Source organism: Marmota flaviventris, chromosome 1 (genome assembly GCF_047511675.1).
Source record: "Marmota flaviventris isolate mMarFla1 chromosome 1, mMarFla1.hap1, whole genome shotgun sequence".
In the NCBI taxonomy this organism is placed as follows: Eukaryota; Metazoa; Chordata; class Mammalia; order Rodentia; family Sciuridae; genus Marmota; species Marmota flaviventris.
In genome coordinates, this window is record NC_092498.1 from 6,127,180 (window position 1) to 6,136,597 (window position 9,418).

General features: G+C 39.9%; 1 pseudogene; it reads right to left on the bottom strand.

Annotated features, from left to right (window-relative positions):
* Positions 1-4,003: 4,003 nt before the first annotated feature.
* Positions 4,004-8,666, bottom strand: LOC114099091 (protein SET-like; annotated as a pseudogene).
* Positions 8,667-9,418: the final 752 nt, after the last annotated feature.

Consider the following 9,418-nt stretch of genomic DNA (forward strand, 5'->3'; position numbering starts at 1 on the left):
CTAACTCAGTTTAACCAGGACCCCTTTCCCTGATGTTTCCTCTTATTAATTTTTCATCCACCTTCTCCATGATTTTAAGTCCTCACTTGTCCTAGTTGGAGTCAGAGTGGAAGCCAGTCTCTCTCCCTGGGTGCAGTGGTCCCTGTGCCCTTTGCCATGGCTTTCTTGTATAAGGTCCCCTGCTATCTTTATTGCCCCATTTGGAGTCACAATCATGTTATTCAGCATTTTTGCTGGACAAGTAGAACATGGAAACCACAGAGAGACCAAGTAAATGGTGAGGATGATTTGTTCCCACCTGACTGGGAGTCTAGGACTTTACTTATTCTAGAAGATGGCACAAGCTGAAGAAGTTATGAAAAGATTGGATAAGAAGACTACTCTGATTCCCAGGGATGGTGTGCTAGGAGGCTATATCTCGGGGAAGATCATAGTGATTTTAAGAAGGGGACTGGCCAGCTCACTTGGGACTCAAGTAGAAGCCTCAGGAAGCGTGTAGTCCTCAAGTTCTGTGTGCTGGTTGGAATCTTTGACATATCTGGTCCCAGATTTTTAACCCGGGTACCTGAGTACATCTGCCTCAATGGCTGGGTAGGTCATGCTTTTGCTCTGGAAAGACATGGAAGTAAGGACAGAGATGACAGAATAAATAAAACCATGCTGTTAATAGTATTAAGTTAAATCCAGTGTTTTATTAACACTTTAACATGAAAAAGAAATTGACATAGAATATTAGTCTTGTGGTTTTAAGAAAGGGTGAATGGGAACTAAGCAGATCATGGAAACAAGAAAGGGAATAATCATTGCTAGACTCACCCTTTGAAAAACCTTTTTTGGAATGTTAGAATAATTAACTTTTTTCTTTTTAATTTTAAGTACAGAAAACAATTATAAACCATATATTATTCATGACAATTAAAAGATAAAAGTAGAAGCCTCTACTATCCCTGTCTTCCAAATGAAGCTTATTGCCTAAACTTTGTTAAGGATCCAAAGTTACTGGGCTCCTATGTCAGTGCTGCCCATTGCCCTACCAAAAATAGGGGATTCAGAAATTGCTGGAAGGAAACACTTTTATTCAAAGCATAAAACTTTGGGGGAATTTTAATGACATCTGTGAACTCTCTTTGGGCACACGGAAGGTGCTGACCTCACTGTCTTCTGGCTCCACCGTTTCTGGTGTCTGCTGACCATCTTAGCAGGCCATGGCTGGCTTTCTTTCTGGCTCTTTTTAAGATTTTACCTTTGGGGGTTGGGGTTGTGGCTCAGCGGTAGGGTGCTCACCTAGCATGTGCAAGGCACTGGGTTCGATCCTCAGCGCCACATAAAAAATGAATAAAATAAAGGCATTGTGTCCAACTACAACTAATTTTTTAAAAAATTTCTACCTTTGTCCTTGGTTTTCAGAGGTCCTACTATGATGCACTTGTATGAGTGACTTTGTATTCACTCTGCTTAGGAGTCGTAGAACTTACTGAATCTGTGAATTGATGACTTTCATCAGTTTTAGGGAACTTGTATTCTTGGATACGATCTCTTCAAATATGCTTCAGCCCCACTCTCTTTCTCCAGGAAATTAATTATACAAGTGTAGCAGACCTATTCACTGTGCTGCGCCCCATGTCTCTCTAATGCTTATTTCTGTATTTTCCATTCTTTCTGTGCTTCAGTTCAGATGTTTTCTATTGATTTGTGTGCAGTTCACTAACCCTGTCTTTAGTTTGTGTCTAATCCATAGAGTTCATAACTTTGTCTATCATACTTTTCAGTTCTAGAGTTTCCACTGAATATATTTTTTATATATTTTATACTCAAGTAAAGTTCTCCATATTTTCCCTGGTTTCTTTAATGTCAATCACAATTATTTCAAAGTCAGGTAATTTCAATATCTAGGTATCTGTGGGTTTGTCTTTTTGTTTTGCTTTATTTTTCATGCACCTAATAATTTTTCTGAGATGCCAAATGCAGCTTCTAAAATTTTAAGGCATCCAATGTTATGACCATCCTGGGAGTGTTCCCTTTTCCAGTGCCCTGATCCAGTCAAGGACTCTGTGAGTCAAGGCAGGGTTGAGGGCTCAGTTTCTAATGGGGAGTCCCCTCCCCAGAACTCAAGCACATCTCAAACCTGATCTCAGTTAGGCAAGTCCACTGAAACCTTCCTCAGCTCCTCAGAGGCTTCACACTCAGGTCTCAGCTGCTCGTCCCACACACAAGCTTAGGATTCAGCAGACTGTCCTTGGAATTCCTCCTTGGTCTCCACCAGGAGCCCTGCTGGTTTTCTGTCCCTGGCCATGGCCCTCTGTGGGATCGGAATCTGGATTTTCAGCCTCATGTGTCTGTCCAGACTTGGCCAGTACCCAGAGGGTACACGCAGCTGCAGATATCAGCTGTCTCAGGCTCTGGGCTCTGGAATAGTCAGTCTCCCAGTGCTCTCACCGGCCTCAGCAGCTCTCCACTGCCTCTGGCTCTTCTAATTGTTAGTGAGAAGCTCTGTCCCCTGCAAGCTGATGCACCACACCCTAGAGGGAATGTTTAGTTTATTGATGGACTCATGTGTAAACCAAAAGATAAAACTGAAGTCAGTTTTTTTTTGCTTCTCAGAGAAATATGGGGAAGCTCTTACCAAAAAGAGTCTTTGTCTTCCCTCCACCTTGGGCAAGTATTTGATATCTCCTCTTCAAAAGACAAAATTACAAGACTAGTTCAAAGGTCTAATTGGCTTTTATTAGTGATTCATGAATTTAGATGGCATCTTCTCTAAAAATCTGATTAAAGACACCCTTGGGGGCTGAGGCAGAGGAGGTGGGCTTTATAGACTGGAAAGGGCTGAAGACAGCAGAAACAGGAAACAAAAAGCAGATTTATTCTTTCAAAGTGGCTTTCCTTGTAGGGTTAAAATACAGGGGACTTCCTGATCATGCTAGCCAAATCCTGATCATGGTCAATTTGGGGTCAGCCTTCTCATTTCTTAGAAAATCAGATAAACAAAATTAGTGTCAGTTTCGTGGCCTGGAATTTCATCATGAATGATTACATTTCACCTTGGTTCCTTGGGATCTAGAGCAGGCACTCAGTCCTTGTGACTTTTACTCAACACCCAGCAGCACCCACGTAACCAAATCATTTCAACTAGTCTCAACCAGTTAAGACAGTGACCAGGTTTGTTTAGCAGAAATCATCACTTCAGAAAATAGGCACATGTTTTCCCTTTGGAAGGCATCCAGAGGTCAGTCAGGGCTGACATCACTGCTCAAGGGAAAGTTTACATATCCTTCCCTCTGCAGGAAGACTTTGTACTTCGTTGGAAAGCCATGCCCTGTCCCCCAAATGCCATCACACCTGCTGTCAAATCAGATTCTCCTTTCAGACAAGCACTCTTTCATATCCCTGTAACCAATGTTACCTAACTAATGGCAAAATTGTTGCCTATAAGCTAGGTGCATGCCTGTAATCTCAGCAGCTCAGGAGACTGAGGCAGGAGAATCACGAGTTGAAAGTCAGTCTCAGCAACTTAGCAAGGTCCCAAGCAACTCAGAGAGACCCTGTCTCTAAATAAATACCATAAAGGGCTAGGGATGTCAGTCAGTTGTTAAATGTCCCTTGGTACCAAAAGTTTTATTTATTTATTTTTATATATATAGTGATAAAAATAGTGATAGACCTCAATGGATCAGAGATGCTTTATCATGCAATGGAGGGGTACACTTTCAAGGAGAAAATGGTGTGACAGGCTACAGCAAGGGCTAGGTAGGAAAAATTTGAGGAAGGCAGGGGGGTTAAGGGAACAGTTGTAGGTAAGGGAAGTTCCCTGGGCCTGTACTTCTCCTTTTATCCCTGAGGGTTGTTATTTCCCACATGCTTCAAAGGGTGTGGATAGAGATCCCAGGGCTTAGTACTGGGGACAGCCAGTTCAGCTCTAGGTGGGGGCCAGGTGTGAGTTCCTTCTGTGTTCTCCCCATTTTCCCTTCCTGCCTTCTCTCTGGCTGAGGCCTGGGTTTCTACTTTATCCCACTACAATGACAAAGCTCCAGTTGGCCACAGACCTCTGCTTACACACATGGCAGGCCTGTGGGGAGGGGAACAGTTGTGGATAAGGGAAGTTCCCTGCAATCTATTTTCTACAGCCTTCATTCCAGACTCTGAAAATAGTATAATGAGCTGGGGCAATGTCATCATATCTAGTTACTTCCTTCTGAAGGGGAAGGAGTAGGGGATCCCCTTCAGAGATATGGAAGAGAACACAGAGGTGAGGGAGGGTTCCCATAAGTTTCCTGCAGTTGTGGCCTGAGACACAGGGGTGTAGAGGGAGGGGATGTAGAGGGAGGGAAACTTGACGTCATCTTGGGTGATTTCCTCCTTGTGGGGCTCAGGATGGTCAAGTTTCAAGTGCAGGAGGAGAATAGCTTTGATGTGTTCTTGGGAGGCCTCTGAACCTAAACAGGTCACCCTGTCAAGAAGTTGTTTCTGTATAAAGTTAAGAAAATAGGGAAGAAAGGTTGTTATGAAAAAGATGAAAATTAAGGGGGACATGCAGGAAGTAACCAGGAAGTCCATCATTTTAGATCCCCCAATAGGACCACCAGGTACCAGCTAGGTCTCTTCTCTGCTGCTCCAATCAGTCCTGTAGTTGTTTAACCTTATCCCTTACCAGTCCTGATTGATTGATACAGAAGCAACATTCTTCCCCCTAGGAAGAGGCAGAGGTTACCTTGTTCAGCAGAAGGCGATCCTACTGCTCCTGCGCCAGAGATATCCAGGTGGATATCTGAAGTCCTATGAGTAAGGGAATAAACTGAAGGCTCTCTTGTGTCTGGTGTGCACCATTATCAGGATAGGCAAACTTTGGTTGTTAGGTAAAACATCAATTTGAGAAGTAAGGAAGGCCAAGGTACAGAGGCCAGTCTGATTTTTGGTAGACAGTGTTAAATATGAGCCTCACAAAGGAAAAATACCTCAGAATTTGAGGGGCACCAGGGCTGTGGGGCTGACAAGGGTACATCTTAATTTCCATTAAAAGAACTATTGTATTTTCTTTTAAATGCCAAAGTATGGCTGTACTTTGGTTATAACTGTTTTTACTAGGTGTTTAAGACCAGGCTGGCCAAATTGACCTTGTTCCTGTCTATTGTTAAGAGTCAGCTAAGTTCCCTCAGGGCGTCACTCTTGGGAACTTGAAAGTAGCCTCTTAGCTCCTTTAGTGCCATTTTCCAGGATGGATCAGCGTCTCCTTGACCATGTTGCCTCCCTTTGGAAGCATCAGGGACATCTTCCTCTTCAACAAACCTCTTCTTTGTAGCATGTGCACTGTTTCAACTTTCTGTTTTCTAGGGTCTCAGTGATCCCCAGATCAGGAGGTGATGTGGCCCAGAGTTGCAAAGGCCTTAGAGAAGTCCCCTTGTTCCCTGAGTTTAAGCTGACTCAGAGGGTAAGAGCCAAATATTGGCTGTTTTCTTTCTTGGCCCTTTTACTTTCTTACCTTTAGTTTCCATGTTTTGTTCTTAAACATCCAATAAGCCGGTTTCACCAGTCTTAAAGTAAAAGTACTGGATTTTAACTTTAATGTCTATAACTTTATGTTATTTACAGCTTCTATTTAATTGGAGTCAGTATTAGTACTGGATTTAGCCATACATCATCCTGTAGGTGATGGCCTATTAACTCAAATTAGCTCAGGTTGTTATATTAGAAGTTGTACTTCTGTAAGGCACTAACAGACAACAGTTAAAGTTTACAAGGAAAATACAAAATGAAATTAACAAGAACAAAAACCTATTGAGTTTGTATAATAGTTATAAACCAAGAAACATAATTTTATAGTCCCAAACCTTACTTTAAACTTTAGTTTGAAGAATACCAGCTTGGTAAAAATTCCCTTTAAACCTTATATGTCAAAGACTTATATACTTTGAAGATATCACAAAGAAGCTATTAACAGTCCCATGATTGCACTGATGTTCTTATATTAATCAAGTTTAGCTTTTAAATAAAAGTTTAGACTCTGTAAGGTAGTGTAATACTCTAAAATAACAGTTGTTATTTAACCAGAATTGTACAAACCCTAATTCCTTCAAGACAAGTTTTTCTAAAGAATAAAACTTAACAGAAACAAGAGATTATCTTGATAGATAAGAGTAGATTAATGTTTAAAGAAAGCTTTGTTATTTCAACCCATAGAGGATTAAACTTTTTTTATATTAGTACATTAATATTTGACCCAGGAGAAAACCTTGAGTAACTTTAACTGATTGTGCTATTTATATACAATCAACTTAGTTACACACAAACTCTTTGACATTTTCTCTCCACAAACCTACTTAGACATTCTATAACTTTTTACTTTACCACACAAAGACGTTCACTCCAGAATTTTTTCTTCTATTTTCCATATTAAAATATATTTCTGTACCTAGAATCTTTTTATATCTCTTTCCTAGCTGTTGATTCTTTTTCATAATTCACATTATGAAACAACCCTTATAAAATTTCTGAGTTTAGACAAATTTTTCCACTTTAATAAGATGAAACATTTTTATGTTTTTATGGTACTTTAATTGAAACCCAACTGAAAACTCTCATACTCTTTGTATATAAATTACACCTGATAGAATCTTTTGTGTGTGTGTGTATGTGTGTACACATTTAGTTTTTTTTTATTGTAACAAAGCAACTTGTACACTTTTAATGTTTAAAACTGAGCATCATCTTTCCTTTACAGTTAAAAAAAAAAGAAAATTTAAAAATAAACAAAATTACAATAGAGAAGGACAATTCTTGGGCTGGGGATATAGCTCAGTTGGTAGAGTGCTTGCCTCACATGCACAAGGCCCTGGGTTCAATCCCTAGCACCACAAAAAAAAAAAAAAAGAGAGAGAGAGAGAGAAGGTCAATTCCAAATAAGATCCCAGAAGTTCTGCTGGTTTTCCCCTTGAGTGGCAGGGCTCAAGTCATCATTAGGAGAGGATTTTATTTTAACAGTGTCATCTTAAACAGGAAGTATGTCCATTAAACATCACAGTTAAACATGTCAAAGAAGAAGCCATATTGTCACAAAGCCCACTTATCCCATCAAAACATCTCAAACCCACCCTTTGCTAAACGTTAACCAATATTTTTAAGTGTTTTTAAATTTTAAAAATAATTTTTAGCATTTTTAAAGTAATTTTTAAATTTTAAATTTATTAAAAATAATAAATTTTTATTCATTTATTTATATGCAGTGCTGAGAATTGAACCCAGTGCTTCACACATGTGAGGCAAGCACTCTACCACTGAGCCACAAACCCAGCCCCAAGTTTTTTTTTTAAACAAAAAAGTAGAAGATACATGTTGTTAAATGCTAACTGTCCATATTCACATGGAGACACAGTGTAATCTCTGAGCCCAATATACAGAGAAAGGAGGGAAAAGCTAGAATTCTATGCACTCCACAGGGCCCAGCCCCCTCCAGCGTCCAGCACAGAAGGGAACAGAAGGGCTTCTTTCCCACAGAGCACGGTGCTGTGGATTCCATACAGGTTTTTGTTTTGAGACAGGAAGGGATAAAAATGAATTTAGAACAGAAGGGTGTAGAGATTCTTTTCCCATTGTACTTTGCTCAAGGTATTTCCCCCAAAAGAAGTTGAGAAACATGGTTTGAGAAAAGAGACCTCAAGAACAGGGCAACTGAGCACAAGGGGGGAGGGGAGGAAAAGACTGCAACTTGCCCCCAGGGACTGAATTTTAAAAAAGGAAGAAAGAAAAAAGGTTGGAGTCCATCAATGTTCAATTGGTCATCTTCTCCTTCCTCCTCCACTCCTTCCTCCCCTTCATCATCATCTTCATCTTCCTCACCTTCATCCTCATTCCCTTCTGCATCAATATCTTCTACTCCTGCTTTATCACCATCATCTTCTTCTTTTTCTTTTTCTCCTCCCCCTTCTTCATCATCCATATCAGGAACCAAGTAGTGCTGCAATGGATTTGGTCACCTCTCCTAACTCGTCTGCACCTGCCTCAGAGTGGTCAGGTAAAGCAGCTCTCTGGTTCTTCATATTGCCTCTTCCTCATGGCTTGATTCTGCATTTGGCTTGAAGATTTCACCCAATCCTTTCCAGATTTCCACTTAATTTCAGTGGACTTTGAAGATGGATCACCACTCTCTTTCAGATGAAACTTTTGGAGAGAACTTTATTTTTGAAGTAAGGATTTTCATAAAAATAAAAATCTATTCTGTAACCTGATTTGATATCTTCAAATCTGTCACTCAACTCTGGTCAAATAATGCAGTGCCTCTTCATCTTCCTCCCCAAGCAGTGCAGACACTTGTGGATGGTGGATAAATGTTGTTACCCCCAAATCTGTGATTTTTATGACTTCTTCTGAAAAAAAAAAATGGTTGGCAGAGTTTGTTATATTTCTGTTCTACTTTCAATATCACCTCACTGGCTTGTTGGTTAAGTCTGTCTATTTCATCAATAAGTTCAATTGCTTCTTCTTGTTCTTTTTCACCCTTCCACAAGCCCAGAGAGGCTGATGAATCTACCTGCCTTGAGGCAGGGGGCAATTTGGGTTTCTACATTTGAGACTGGAGTGAAGATTGGTGGTTGGGGGCCGTCCTGTGAGGGAAGTCAAGAAGCAGGCCCATAGGTCTTGCAGCTCACCCGGGAGAAGTGCAGAGCTAGAATCATAACCCTCAGTAATCTTGTTTCAGTAAGGACACGGATACAAAGCAATCTAAAACCTTTTTCCATTTACCAATCTATAAAAACACATTTAATGTTTAAATATATTACCTTATGGAATTTGAGAAGTTAAGAGTACTTGATTTTATATGTAGCATCTATCTATATACCAAATTTGATACCATGTGCATGACATATGGACACAAGCACACATGTAGACACAACAATACAGTACGCAGGTGTGCACACATACACAAAACAGACAGGAGACAGAGATCTTGTATCCGTTGTAAGAGGAAATTTTCCTAACGTATTTGAGAGCTAACCCTTAAAAATTGGCCCCTGAACAAAGACAGAGTGTAAAAACCTCTATAGTTAGATAAAATAAGACTGATCAGGAAAATATTTTAATCTAGGCACACAAGATCCAATGTGCATTCATCATAAAACCATGAGCTTGAAAATATAGAATTAAAAAAATTCTAAGAAAAAATGAAGAGTTCTAAAAAAAATGACATGGTCATTGATTACTCTAGTAAAGGAGCATATAAAACATCTTTATTAGAGTTTACTTTTTGGCTAAAATTAGAGTGAAAGAATGAGACAGCACTAAAATCCTTAGGTAAAGAAGACTTGATCATTCCATTTTCCCTCCCTATGCTGTAGTGGATATTGTTAAGAAAGCAGGGTGGCAAGATAACCAGCCACAGGAGGCTTGGATTTAAAAGTGACACACTTTTTTCTTCAGTCCCAAATCA